The sequence below is a fragment of the Hyperolius riggenbachi genome, chromosome 4 (genome assembly GCF_040937935.1).
Source record: "Hyperolius riggenbachi isolate aHypRig1 chromosome 4, aHypRig1.pri, whole genome shotgun sequence".
NCBI classification, from domain to species: Eukaryota; Metazoa; Chordata; class Amphibia; order Anura; family Hyperoliidae; genus Hyperolius; species Hyperolius riggenbachi.
The window spans coordinates 276,997,051-277,012,334 of record NC_090649.1 but is presented as its reverse complement, the minus strand read 5'-3'; positions in this window follow the sequence as shown (position 1 = coordinate 277,012,334).

The following is a 15,284-nucleotide window of genomic DNA, read 5'->3' as shown; positions in this document are numbered from 1 at the left end:
TGTGGTCAGTGTATTGTTTTCTAAACTGGAAATTGTTTGAAAAGTTTAAATGAAAACAATATTAAACAAGAATAAAATATAAAATAATGTTGTTGCTTAGATTTGTGTGTGGATGTTTCGAGACTAAAAATGATTTGAAAATGAACTATCCAGTATTCATAAATGCTTATGGTGGTGTTTTTTTTTTATTTTTAAAGTGGACTTTTAACCACTTAACGGCCAGCTAACGCCGATAGGCGGTAGCTGGTCGTTTGTGGTTTTGCATGGAAACGGCCGCTCGTTCAAGCGGCCTTTCCATGCCAGTTCACGGAGACTGTCTCCGTGAATAGTGTGCGAGCCACCGATCGCGGCTCGCACGCATAATGCAAACGCGGGGAAGAAATCCCCGCTGTTGACATCAAGACGGGCGCCGTGACAGAGATCGGCGATCCCCCGCCTCTGATTGGCCGGGGATCGCCGTCATTTGATAGGCTGAAGCCTATCCTATCAGGCGCAGGACGGATATCCGTCATGCGCAACTCACGCGGGAAGAGAGAGGGAGGTAGGGGGAGGGAGCGCGCAATATCGCTGCGGAGGGGGGCTTTGAGCCCCTGCTCGGCCACACGGAGCGGCGGCGATCAGACCCTACCAGCAGGTCATCCCCCTAGTGAGGAAAAAAGGGGGGAAGCCTGATCGCCCTGCTGTAATAACGATCTGTGCTGCAGGCTGGAGGGCCCACGCAGCACAGATAATGCAAAGTCTGCCCGGTCTTTAAGTGGTTAAATTATATTAAAATCAGTTCTTCACCCACTATACTGCAACAGTGGGTTGCAAAAGTATTCGGCCCCCTTGAAGTTTTCCACATTTTGTCACATTACTGCCACAAACATGCATCAATTTTATTGGAATTCCACGTGAAAGACCAACACAAAGTGGTGTACACGTGAGAAGTGGAACAAAAATCATACATGATTCCAAACAATTTTAACAAATAACTGCAAAGTGGTGTGTGCATAATTATTCGGCCCCCTTGATCTGAGTGCAGTCAGTTGCCCATAGACATTGCCTGATGAGTGCTAATGACTAAATAGAGTGCACCTGTGTGTAATCTAATGTCAGTACAAATACAGCTGCTTTGTGAGGGCCTCAGAGGTTGTCTAAGAGAATATTGGGAGCAACAACACCGTGAAGTCCAAAGAACACACAAGACAGGTCAGGGATCAAGTTATTAAGAAATTTAAAGCAGGCTAAAGGCTCATACACACACAGATGCTGTACAGACACAAAAGATCAGTATCTGCAAAAGATCTGTTCCTGCCAAAAATCCATTCCTGCAAATTGCAATGATAGTCTATGAGATCTGCAGATCATCATACACACATGATTCAACTGACATTCATCTGCAGATCAGATCCACCAGGATGGATTTTCAGATCTGCGGATGATTGCTTGATCTGCAGATGAATGTCAGTTAAATCATGTGTGTATGATGATCTGCAGATCTCATAGGGTATCATTGCAATTTGCAGGAACGGATCTTTGGCAGGAACAGATCTTTTGCAGATACTGATCTTTTGTGTCTGTACAGCATCTGTGTGTGCAGCATCTTGCAAAGATTTTTTTCTGATGTGGAGTATAGCTCCATAGAAAAGACTGTGTAGAGTATGGCTCTCATACTACATGAAGGGTGGTAAGATTGTTCTGTGATCTTTCATTTTCCAAAGACTATAGTCTGATGTGTGTATGAGCCTTTAGGCTACAAAAAGATTTCCAAAGCCTTGAACATCCCACGGAGCACTGTTCAAGCGATCATTCAGAAATGGAAGGAGTATGGCACAACTGTAAACCTACCAAGACAAGGCCATCCACCTAAACTCACAGGCGAACAAGGAGAGCGCTGATCAGAAATGCAGTCAAGAGGCCCATGGTGACTCGACAAGCTGCAGAGATCTACAGCTCAGGTGGGAGACTCTGTCCATAGGACAACTATTAGTCATGCACTGTACAAAGTTGGCCTTTATGGAGGAGTGGCAAGAAGAAAGACATTGTTAACAGAAAGCATAAGAAGTCCCGTTTGCAGTTTGCCACAAGCCATGTGGGGGACACAGCAACCATGTGGAAGAAGGTGCTCTGGTCAGATGAGACCAAAATGGAACTTTTTGGCCAGAATACAAAACGCTATGTGTGGTGGAAAACTAACACTGCACATCACTCTGAACACACCATCCCCACTGTCAAATATGGTGGTGGCAGCATCATGCTCGGGGGGTGCATCTCTTCAGCAGGGACAGGGATGCTGGTCAGAGTTGATGGGAAGATGAATAGAGCCAAATACAGGGCAAACTTGGAAGAAAACCTCTTGGAGACTGCAAAAGATTTTAGACTGGGGCGGAGGTTCACCTTCCAGCAGGACAATGACCCTAAACATAAAGCCAGGGCAACAATGGAATGGTTTAAAACAAAACATATCTATGTGTTAGAATGGCCCAGTCAAAGTCCAGATCTAAATCCAATCGAGAATCTGTGGCAAGATCTGAAAACTGCTGTTCACAAACGCTGTCCATCTAATCTGACTGAGCTGGAGCTGTTTCGCAAAGAAGAATGGGCAAGGATTTCAGTCTTTAGATATGCAAAGCTGGTAGAGACATACCCTAAAAGACTGGCAGTTGTAATTGCAGCAAAAGGTGGTTCTACAAAGTGTTGACTCAGGGGGCCGAAAAATTACACACACCCCACTTTGCAGTTATTTGTAAAAAAATGTTTGGAATTATGTATGATTTTCGATCCACTTCTCACGTGTACACCACTTTGTGTTGGTCTTTCACGTGGAATTCCAATAAAATTGATGCATGTTTGTGGCAGTAATGTGACAAAATGTGGAAAACTTCAAGGGGCCTGAATACTTTTGCAACCCACTGTATTTTGTAAGACTCCAACTTGAAGCTGTGAATGGGTTAGAAATTAAAAACATTCAAACAAAATGCTTAATTTGAAGACTGCTGTGCACACTAAAGCTCTGCCGGAAAATTTAATTTGGCTGCTTAGTGCAGCTAAACAAGAGGGAGGCAGTGAGCAGTTATAGTTACCTGTTCCAGACAGCTGCTTCTTTTCCTCTACCCATAGCTTTGAACTTCCAATGGGCCTTCTGGGTCCCGATCACATGATATGACGTGATCGGGATCTAGGAGACTTACACTGCCACCCGGTAGTGAAAGGCTTCCACCACTGGGAAAGACCTGTTAGGTTTAGATAGCGCTGTGGTGGATAGGTAACTGTAAAAAATCTCACTCTGCACACTTCCCCAGGGGAAGGAAAAAATCAGCCAAATAGGGTTTTACTTTATATAGCTCTGCTAAAGGGTTAATACAGATCTCAATTAATTCAAGAAGATAATTAGTAATTCCTGACCAGTTAGTTGTTGGTGCTTGTAAGGAATAATGGGTTTGAGGTGATGAGGCTTTTCTTGTTCGCGGGGTCATCCACAAAGAAAAGGTGCAACTAATGCCAGGCAACCATGGTGTTTAACCACTTGAGGACCTAGCCTTTACCCCCCCTTAAGGACCAGCGCTGTTTTTTCAGATTTGTGCTGGGTGGGCTCTACAGCCCCCAGCACAGATCAAGTGACAGGCAGAGCGACCAGATCGCCCCCCCTTTTTTCCCCACTAGGGGGATGATGTGCTGGGGGGGGGTCTGATCGCTCCTGCATGCTGTGGGTGGGGGGGGGCACCTCAAAGCCCCCTCCACCGCAAGATTCCCCCTCTCCCTCTCCTCCCTCCCTGCCCGAGAGATCGGAGGGTGCACAGGAAGGATCTGTCCTGTGCAGCCTCTAACAGGCTCCCCGCTGTCATGTGACAGCGATCCCCGGCCGCTGATTGGCCGGGGATCGCTGATCTACTACAACGCTGCTACTGTTGCAGCGTTGTAAAAATGTAAACAAAGCGGATTATTTCCGCTTGTGTTTACATTTAGCCTGCGAGCCGCGATCGGCGGCCCGCAGGCTATTCACGGAGCCCCCCGCCGTGAAATGACAGGAAACAGCCGCTCGCGCGAGCGGCTGTTTCCTGATTAATTAGCCTGCAGCGTCGCTGGTTCTGCAGCTGCCACTTTGCCGACGCGTGTTATGAGTGCGCGGTCGGCAAGTGGTTAAAATGCTTGCTAAGTTTTAAAGTTAACCACTTGAGGACCCACCCTTTACCCCCCCTTAAGGACCAGCGTTATTTTTTGTGATCTGTGCTGGGTGGGCTCTGCAGCCCCCAACACAGATCATGTTTCATGCAGAGCGATCAGATCGCCCCCCTTTTTTCCCCCCTATGGGGATGATGTGTAGGGGGGGTCTGATCGCTCTGGTGGGCAGGCATGTTGCAGGGGGGGGGGCACCTCAAAGCCCCCCTCCGCGGCGAAATTCCCCCCTCCCTTTCCTACCTGCTCATCCCCAGTGATCGGGGCTGCACAGGACGCTATCCGTCCTGTGCAGCCAGTGACGGGCTATCCCCTGTCACATGGCGGCGATCCCCGGCCGCTGATTGGCCGGGGATCGCCGATCTGCCTTACGGCGCTGCTGCGCAGCAGCACCGTACAATGTAAACAAAGGAGACAAATGTCTCCTACGTTTACATTTAGTCTGCGAGCCGCAATCAGCGGCTCGCAGGCTATTCACGGAGACCCGCTCCGTGATCTAACAGGAAACGGCCGCTCGCGCGAGCGGCCTTTCCTGATTAATTAGGGAGGCACCTGGCGACGCACAGTTGCGTCGCTGGTCCTCCAGCTACCACTTTGCTGCCGCACGGTATGAGTGTGCGGTCGGCAAGTGGTTAAATATGGTATTGTACACATAAATCATTTAAGAGCCAAAATAATTGTTCATGACAGCCCTTTGTAAGTACAGGCACCCCATCTTATGTGCCTATGAATAATATTTGCAGCTGTTTTATGAAAGAGAATTTTTGGTTAAATGCTTTGTCTGCAGACAAAGAAGGAAAGCTCATTATCCTCCCCCCAGAACAGTACCTGCAGGATAAAGATAGCCATACATCTGGCGATGTATGGGCAGATTCGACCAAGAGACAAATCTCGCTTATTGATTCTGATAAGATCAGCTGCCCATACACCACAGGCAGATTCCCAATCAATTTCAGCATGAAATTTCTCAGGTATCAGCGTTGTGGTTAGTGCTTTGATTGCCTACTTTGTCCTGGAGGAATTGTAAAGAGAACAGAGGCGCCAAAAGGATAAAAGCATGTAATTAAAAGTTTTAAAATTCCTCAGGAGGTGGTGGTGGACTCACCTCCCTGAAGTAGACAAAAAAATACCGTGGGTAAAGGTACAAGCACATTTATTCATATACTCCAACAAAAAGTGCAACGCATTTCGCAGGTATATTCCCGCTTCTCCAGGAAATAACCATAACTGAGTACACGCAGTAACGTCTCAAGGTCACGTGTAGCGCCTCTGTAGAGACTCTGCGAAACGAGTTGCACTTTTTGTTGGAGTATATGAATACATTTGCTTGTACCTTTACCCATGGTATTTTTGTCTATTTCACGGAGGTGAGTCCACCACCGCCTCCTGAGGAATTTTAAAATTTTAAGTACATGCTTTTATCCTTTTGGCGCCTCTGTTCTCTTTACAATACTAGCATCCACCCCTGGTGGAGGAGTTGAATCCCCTTCTTTTCTCCTATCTACCGAGAGTGACATCTTATTCCTGAGTGAGGACAGGTTTAATCTCACCTGCCTACACAGTCAGGGTCGGACTGGGACACTGGGGGCCCACCAAAGAAATTTCAACCTGGGGCCCACACATCCCATGATTGCTGTGAAAAAAGGGCGTGACCATGCACCGGAAGGTGGGCGTGGTCATTATGTATTATGGACACGGCCAAATGTACATGATCTTAGCAGCATTGTAATTCAGAGACACTGCTGCCCAGCAAAACTTTGCATAGAGTTCCCTCCTTCAATATAAAGTAATGTCCCACTTTGCAGAGGTTGCGACCGCAGAGGTTGTGACCGCGTCGGGGCCCTTGGGCCAAAGGGGCCCCGAAGGGCCCTCCCTCAACTACAGTATTACCTCTCTATTGGTTCTGTGCTCATAATAATCACTTCTATAGATACTTTGAACAGTGGTAATCATTAACGAGCTCTTCCCCATCCCCTTCTTGCACCTCTGACACTGTAGTTGCCATTGGCAGGTTTTGGTGCGTCGTATCAATTGTTATGTATAGAGTGCTTGGGGGGCCCCATTGTAAAATTTGCATAAAGGCCTATAGCTCCTTAGCTACGCCACTGCTCTCAGCATGAGTGATTACAGCACTGAGAAGAGAATTTTTGTGCTCCAGGCAGCAATTGGAGCTCTGTCAGACAAGGAGGGGAGGCCCACCAGAGACCTAGAGGGGGGCCCACCGAGGGAAAAAACTGTACTACTGTGGCCCAGTCCGACTCTGTACACAGTGGTTGCCTATGAGGTGACCCTGACTTGAGTATATTCATTATATACTTTGGTCCTTTACCCATTTCTTAAATTACTACACTACATGGGGCTCTGTGTCCCCATTTTTCTTTTGTCCTGGAGGAACTTTGCTTAACTGGTGCCTCAAACTGCATTCCCTATACCCCCCCTCCCAAAAAAAAACTTACCACCATTGACATGCATTTCAGCTGGCAACTGTCATTTGAAAAGTGAGGATTGTCTGCAGACTGGGGAAAAAAGTTTTGAAAATTAAGAATGCCACTTGCTTCAGTAGAGAAGCGGAGTGTTTGCTAAATAGTGTTCACTACATTGAAGCTGTGAAGAAAGACTTGTTTTAGTTGATAATCAGCCTTGTGTGCCACATATGTCTGCCTCAACAATGTGCCCCTCTAATGTAAATGTGTCCCGTGTATACATTACCTCTCCACTGCCTGTGTTTGTCCTCCGCTGGCTTCTAGGATTCCTCCGCATACACTCCCCACATGGCTTCCTAGTAAGAGCGTGTGTGATGTCACTTGCGCGTCCTTACTAGGAAGCCATGTGGGGAGTGTATGCAGAGGAATCCTAGAAGCCAGCGGAGGACAAACACAGGCAGTGGAGAGGTAATGTATACACGGGACACATTTACATTATGGTGAGCAGTATCGGCGGTTTTGTCACGTTAGTCTGGAAACTGTACACTGTTACCGCCGCAGACCCGATTGAGCAACATCTTCCAGTATGTGTGTTTGAGAATGCGACCAATTGTTGGTCATGCACTTGGCAGAACAGATTTTCATCCAATTTGATTATCGAATTGGATAGTCGATTGGCCATCAAGTCGCCTGATGCATGACCACCTTAACTGATCCATGTCAACCAACACAACTATTGCAGCTGATCACTGTTTCTATGATGGCTGTAGTGGAATAGCGCACTGGCAGATTGTTTCCTTAATGTCCCTGCATTCATTTTTTTTTTCCACCCAAGCTTAACACCTGAGTGTTTACAGAATGAATACAAACCTGTAGTGGGCAGGGGTGGAGAGTTAGATACCATAGTAGTTGGAAACCTTTAGATGGTCCAGTGACTTCCCACGTCCTCAAAGAGCCCACTGTTCGGGCCGGGTCCGTTTTAAACTTCTGACCATGGATGAGCCCGTCCAGACTGGGCAAGTGTGAGTAAGTAGAAGGGTGCATTTTTTCCACCTGCATGCAAGCACTTCATTGCACTGGGCTAGCACGGACTGTACTCAGGCATGCCCACTCCAAATGCTCTTGTTCACAGCCAGGAGTGTGGCCAAAAGAAACAAACAACTTTTATTGAATAAGTATAGAGGGAGCCTGGGCTTGGTGGGCTGCAGGAGGATCCAGGAAACCTCTGGACCATCCAGTGCCTTCCTGGTTCAGAGGTAATTTTTTCCCCTTGCTCATCTGCGATGGCCTTTAAAATGCTTGCAGCACTTTTGTCCTCCAAAAGTTAACAGATATACATTTAAAAAAAAAAAAAATGTTCAGTGTCCAAATTAAGGAGACATGAAGTTTTTATCCAATCGCTATGAATCAAACACTTCTGACTCCACTGGCTGCCTCCAGTTTTATGTGACTCAAATTACTGACACCAAAAGATCAGCCCAATAGACAAGTTACGGTTAGTTTTAAAAGGCAGAATAAATGTCAGCTTGCACAGTTCTACAAATTTGGGACAGTAAAGAAGATAAATAAAACCAAAAATACAAAAAACTTTATTAACAACCTTCAACGTGACACTTGATCATCACACTAAATAAAAAAACAATAGCGGACTGCACAACCTCTCACACACCATCCGTCAGGGATTTCCACCTTCACATACACACATAGGGCCCATAAATTGCATGCGCTGTGTGAGTAGCTATGAATACTACGCTGCAGCTGTGCTATGCACCAGTTTTGCTGATAGAACTACTGTTAGCTTCTTAGCATTAGTCCACGAGACCTCCAATCATCATAGATATTATAGATCCTGATCGATGCATCTGTGTGTAGTCAAGCACAATACTCTTAGATAGACTGCAAGTAATTCCTGTAGTTGCCAGTAGCAGATAGATTAGATTAAAGCAGCCAGGTAGTAGCAGCGGAAAGCCAGTTGGTTAGTTCAGCCACATGTCAGTGTAAAGTTTGCAGTCTAATGGTGGCCATACAAGGGAAAATAAAAACGTTCAATTATCCTGTTTTTTCGATCTAAATGATCGAATGAAAGTAGAAAATATTTTTTTTTTCGATCAAGAAATTCGAACAATTATCCCGTTTTTTTCAAAAAAAATCTGATCGGACATGACGGAAAAAAAAATCTTTATATTCGATCTAACTGAATAATCGAACTAAATTATCTAATCGAAAAAAAATGAAAAATTGTATCATGTATGGCCACCATTAGAGTGGCCACAACAGCGATGCTGCAGCACCTCAAAGCAGCAGTTACACACATGGGTCCACTGTGAGTGCTGGGTCAGTCCAAGCGTCTTTGATCCTGTGCCCACCGCAACTCAATCAGCCGCCCCCACAGTCTTGCTCAAGTACTCACAACTTGCAGGTCTCTTTGGGCACCTGTGTGTAATAAAGGGATCCCCAGATGGTCACGGTCTGTCCCGTGATCTAGCCGCACTCACAGAGTTAATCAGCGGGGATCAGCAAGGTACTATACAGCAGGATAAGTTTGGTGTCCTTAGCTCCACCTACCGCCAATCACAGCCTTTCTCAAGGTGTGGGGCGGGGCTGGAAGGCTCCAATCATATACCATATGACCAGGCTTGCCAGCGCCATTTTAAATCCTGGAAAAGCTGCCCATACTCAGCATTATTACACATATCTTTCACAGAATTGTTATTCAATTGCAAAATTCTTCTTTCAAGGTGTATATTGAAATATATCTTCCTTGGAGGAGGTTTAGGGTGCATTTGTGCTATTTTTCAATCATTTCACATCTATTCTGGTGCATTACTATATGATGCTTTTTCTGAGACTCGCAGATTGATATGCAAGATATTTTAGCTATAAAACACATTCGTAAGTGGATTTCTATTGTCACAGTATAAACCAGAGCAGTGTATAACATGGTCTGAATCATTCATCTGTGTATCCATCACTGTCATTCATATCCTACTCTTTTTTTTTTTTTTCTCCTTACTTGAGGACCCACCCTTTACCCCCCCCCCCCCTTAAGGACCAGCGCTGTTTGTTTGGATCTGTGCTGGGTGGGCTCTGCAGCCCCCAGCACAGATCCGCGGCCACACAGAGCGATCAGATCGCCCCCCTTTTTTTCCCCCTATGGGGATGATGTGCAGGGGGGGTCTGATCGCTCCTACCTGCAGGCATGTTGCGGGGGGGGGCACCTCAAAGCCCCCCTCCGCGGCGACATTCTCCCCCCTCCCTCTCCTACCTGCTCCCCCGGGAGATCTGGGCTGCACAGGACGCTATCCGTCCTGTGCAGCCAGTGACAGGACGTCCCGTCACATGGCGGCGATCCCCGGCCGCTGATTGGCCGGGGATCGCCAATCTGCCTTACGGCGCTGCTGCGCAGCAGCGCCGTACAAATGTAAACAAAGCGGATTATTTCCGCTTGTGTTTACATTTAGCCTGCGAGCCGCCATCGGCGGCCCGCAGGCTATTCACGGAGCCCCCCGCCGTGAATTGACAGGAAGCAGCCGCTCGCACGAGCGGCTGCTTCATGATTAATCAGCCTGCAGCTGGCGACGCAGTACTGCGTCGCTGGTCCTGCAGCTGCCACTTTGCCGACGCACGGTATAAGCGTGCGGTCGGCAAGTGGTTAAAGGGGAATACACATCTTTACACAATGTGACCCACAATGGATTGCAGGTGTATCAGAGAGGGCCACTACATTACTCATCATATACACTCTTGCCCAGAACCTGAGCACATTCCTGGGCATTTAACGGGCAACATGCCATATATAGATCACCAGTCACATCTGACCATCATGGTGAAGCTCAATCCAGGCACACTGAATAATCAATCTCTCAATTCAATCCACTTGGTGATAATGTGTTCAATCTGTATATCCACATTGTTTCAGCACGTCTTCATTCTCTTTCCACATTTAGTTTTCTCACACCCTTTTTGATGGACATTAGCACAAGCACCTTACTACCCCTAAATCTACCCCAATGATACTGTTTGTAATGCTCTCTTTAGAGGGCCATTATTTTCATTCTTGCGATTTACATTGGTCATATGTTCCATAATTCTGGTTTTGAAGGCTCGTGTAGTCATACCTACATAATGTAACCCTCAGGGGCATTTCACCTTGTAGACCACCCCCGTTGTTTCACAGTTCATAAAGTCTCCTATCCTATATTCCTTCTCACACTTTGTATCCCAGAAACTTTTAGTTTTATCCACATGGGGCATACTTTACATCTCCCACACCTATACATTCCCTTTGGTGGGGGTGTAACTGCTAACCAAGTCCTTCTTTCATCTCCCTCTTTTGTATTTCTGAATTCAGATGAGACCAAATGATCTTTTAGATTCTTAGCTCTCCTGGCTGCTATCGTGGGATAAGGTCCCACAATTTCAGCAATCTCAGGAGACGCCGTTAACACATACCATAATTTGGTCAGAGTTCCCCCTTAGCATTTCCCAATGTGAACCAAACTGTCACAATTCTTTCCCTTGGGGGCGGGCTCAATCCATCTCTCTTTTGGACCCAGGAGGGATTCACAGTCTCGATTGTTGGCTCCACGCCAGGACCTCCTTAGTAGCCTGTGAGGGTACCCTCGATCTCCAACTCATCTGAGCAGTTCCTTCTTAACCACTTGCCAACCGCACACTCATATCGTGCAGCGGCAAAGTGGAAGCTGGAGGACCAGCGACGCAGATCTGCGTCGCCAGGTGCCTCCCTAATTAATCAGGAAAGGCCGCTCGCGTGAGCGGCCATTTCCTGTTAGATCACGGTGCGGGTCTCCGTGAATAGCCTGCGAGCCGCTGATCACGGCTCGCAGACTAAATGTAAACGTAGGAGACATATGTCTCCTTTGTTAACATTGAATTGTGCTGCTGCGCAGTAGCGCCGTAAGGCAGATCAGCGCTCCCCGGCCAATCAGCAGCCGGGGATCGCCGCCATGTGCCCCCCAAACCTCAGGCAGGCAGGAGCGATCAGACCCCCCTGCACATCATCCCCATAGGGGGGAAAAAAGGGGGGCAATCTGATCGCTCTGCATGCACCCTGATCTGTGCTGGGGGCTGCAGAGCCCACCCAGCACAGATCACAAAAACCAGCACTGGTCCTTAAGGGGGGGGGGGGGGGGGAGTAAAGGCTGGGTCATCAAGTTGGTAAACAAAGGAACTGCCCATAGGGGATATTCCTCACCAGGTGACCGGGGTGATGGCTGGTGGTGTGGAGGATCATATTGCCTGCTGTTGGTGTTCTATATGTGGAACTTACCAGAGAAAGGATGTGACATGGAGCATGAGACACAGTTCCAACTGTCCTGTGTCCTGATCACCTATCCCAGTTGCTAGGCAACGTGAACAACAACATAGGAAATCCCATCATGCTCTGCACAGCATCAGGGGAAAAAGCCCAGGCTTTTTTCCTTTGATGGGTGGAGCTTAGATAAAAATGAGACTTTGGTAAGAAAAACAAAGTTCTGATGCTGTGAAACTGTTAAAGAAACGCCAAGCCTTTTCAGTTCTGCTGAGTAGATTTTTAGTCCGGAGGTTCACTTTAAGTACATCCCTGGAATCCAGGACATATGATGGAAGATTTGACCGATTAGCTCTGTGGGACCTCCCATTACCGAAATGATCGGGTGTCCCAGAGGCTTTTGTTTCTATGTAGTTTAGGGACAAAGTACAAGGTTGGTCTCACATAATCATAGATTTTCATGTATTCCTACTCCCCTTTTGAGATCAGATCTTCTCCATATGCAGCATCAAGTTTTTTTGTTGATTTTGTCAACTGGGGGGGGGGAGGAAAACGGGTCCCAGGAGAGGCATCTATACACATTTTCATTTGTTAGATGGCGATTTGCCCCCCCTTGTCACTCAGTTTTATAATTATTCCCCTGGCTTCTCTCAATTCTCATAAGGCAGTTTTCTCTTCTTTTGTTAGATTCTGTGCCACCACCGGGTCAATATCAATTGTCTTCAACTCTTTCCTACATGTTTCCATGAAGACTGGTATATACCTGTTTGATCCAAGTGGAGGCATGAATCTCGATTTTTCCTTAGTTTTGTGAATTAATATGTACGAACAGAGGCGCCAAGCAGAGTAAAACAATGTTCTAAAAATGATAAAAAGAGAGAAGTCGAGGTGGACTTACCTCCCTCTGGTAGTGGACATATACTCAAATGCAGAGTAAAAAATATACAATTTATTCACAGCTCCATAAAATCGCAACGCGTTTCGCGGTCAACAATCCCGCTTCATCAGGCAGTACAGGAGCATATAAAACTGGTTCAGGTCCATAAAGCGTGTGAGCGCCTCACACCCTTTATGGACCTGAACCAGTTTTATATGCTCCTGTACTGCCTGATGAAGCGGGATTGTTGACCGCGAAACGCGTTGCAATTTTATGGAGCGGTGAATAAATTGTATATTTTTTACTCTGCATTTGAGTATATGTCCACTACCAGAGGGAGGTAAGTCCACCTCGACTTCCCTCTTTTTATCATTTTTAGAACATTGTTTTACTCTGCTTGGCGCCTCTGTTTGTACATATTACAGCACGATTAAGTCCACCCCTGGTGGAGGGGTTCTTTCCCCATTTTCCTATCTACAGAGAGCGACTTTTATACCTGAGTGGAGTCAGGTACTAATACTCCCCACCTGCCTGTCAAGTGGTTACCTGATGGTAACCCACCTTTGTGAGTATAAGAACCTTTGACATTACATTATATATTGAGCTTACCAGACAATATTGCACTATTGGGCTCTTGGTTTCCTCTGTTTTGTTTTTACAATTAGTTTTGTGGATGGTATTTTGACAGCATCATCATTCTCTCCTCCCACTTTGTTGCCCCCTTCCATTTCTACAAGTCCTTCATCCCAAGGCTTTCAAGGAGTATTAGGGCCTCCCTTTCCTCCAGATTCAAACATTCATATTTAGTATTATCGTCATCCATTCCCTTCCCCTCCAAGGGGCCCTTGTTCTTAAACATTAATCTTAATTGGACCCGCCTCAAAAAAGGAGGACGTCCTTATCTATTGTAAACTCATCTCCCCTTTGGATGGGTGCAAAGGTAAGTCCCTTTGATAATAGGAAAATGTGGCGTTGCTCAAGTCTGAAATCTGTAAGGTTGACCTCATCAACTCCTAATTGCCCTTGAGCTTCCACAGTTCTCCCAGGTTAATATTCATAATTCTGTGAACTTTTTTTTTTTTTTTTCTGAAAAGTGCACCAAATGTTTTGAATGCTGATCCAACACCTCAAATCTTTTCAAATAAACAAAAACACATACAAGTTTAATTACAACAATTCAAATGTATTGTATTCAATAAATCTTACAACACAAAAAAACCAACAGGTAAAACAAAACAAAAAAATCCCAAGGTGCTAAGCAATAGAGCCATAATCTCTTCAGATTGTTGTGGGTTATTACAGATTGCTTAATGATGGAATATAAAACTGGCAGTACACCTGAAAGTGGTACCACCAAAAAAAAAATCACAGTGACATCATAGCACAATGTACAAACAGAATCTGCAATGAAAATCACAGCAACTGTTCCTAAAACTGACTGTAAGCAAAGCAGGTTCAGAACAAGTAAATTGAGAAAAGGGTAGTAGCATATAATGCTGATAACTGCTACATGTAATGGACTAGGGGAAATGCAAGACTTCCAAAGGACAAATCCTCTTTGCCACAAACTGAACACATGGAGATTGATGTAACCAGTACTTTGCCATTATTTTATTGTGTTGACAGCTGTAAACTGAAAATAAGCTCAACTCGTTACCCAGAGATACTGCACATCATCTTATTTGATACTCTAACAATTTTCTATTACATAAATCATCCACTTAAATTACATCATAAAAATAAATATTTTACTCTGTTACAAATTAGCAGTGCAAAAAAGTCATTTCCACACAGATGCCATCTCTGGTGCTTTAAGGGTTAGGAATTTATATACTGTATAAAGTGGTGGCAGTTTAAAAAATCAATGAGATGCTAATCCTTACAGCATGCATACAAATTGTAGGCAGTGCGGAATTGGGCCAATCAAATGCAGTTGCTGCAGGTTCTGAGTGACCTCATTCCAAAAAATTAGCATGTCAATAATAATCCCCACTGGCAATCAGATTGCTGTTGCCATATTCACAACGAGGCAATCTTTTGGTTAGTGCTTTGATTGCCTACTTTGTCCTGGAGGAACTTTGCATAACTGGTGCCTCAAACTGCATTTACAAAAAAAAGAAAAAAACCTTTGCATTGACATGCATTTCAGCTGTCAACAGTCACTTATCAAAAATGAGGATGGTCTGCAGACTGGAAAAAAAGTGTGTTTGAAAATGGAGAATGTCACTTGCTTCAGTAGAGAACTGGAGTGTTTGCCAAATAGTGTTAGTGGGAAGAGGCAGTTGCTGCTATTAGTCCTTCCGGCACAGCTAATTGCCACATCTGTGTTCTAGTAAGGTGCTGGACAGAAATATGCCAAAACGCAACATTTTTCTTCCAATCAATTGATCACCACCATTATAAATAATGCTTTAAGTGCATTAAAGGACAACCGAGGTGACATGTGACAAAATGAGATATACATGTGTATGCACAGTGCCAAGCACACAAATAACTATGGTAGGCTTGAAAGAGTTGCATCAGGTATGGAAGTAACAGTTTCTGTGTGGGTCAA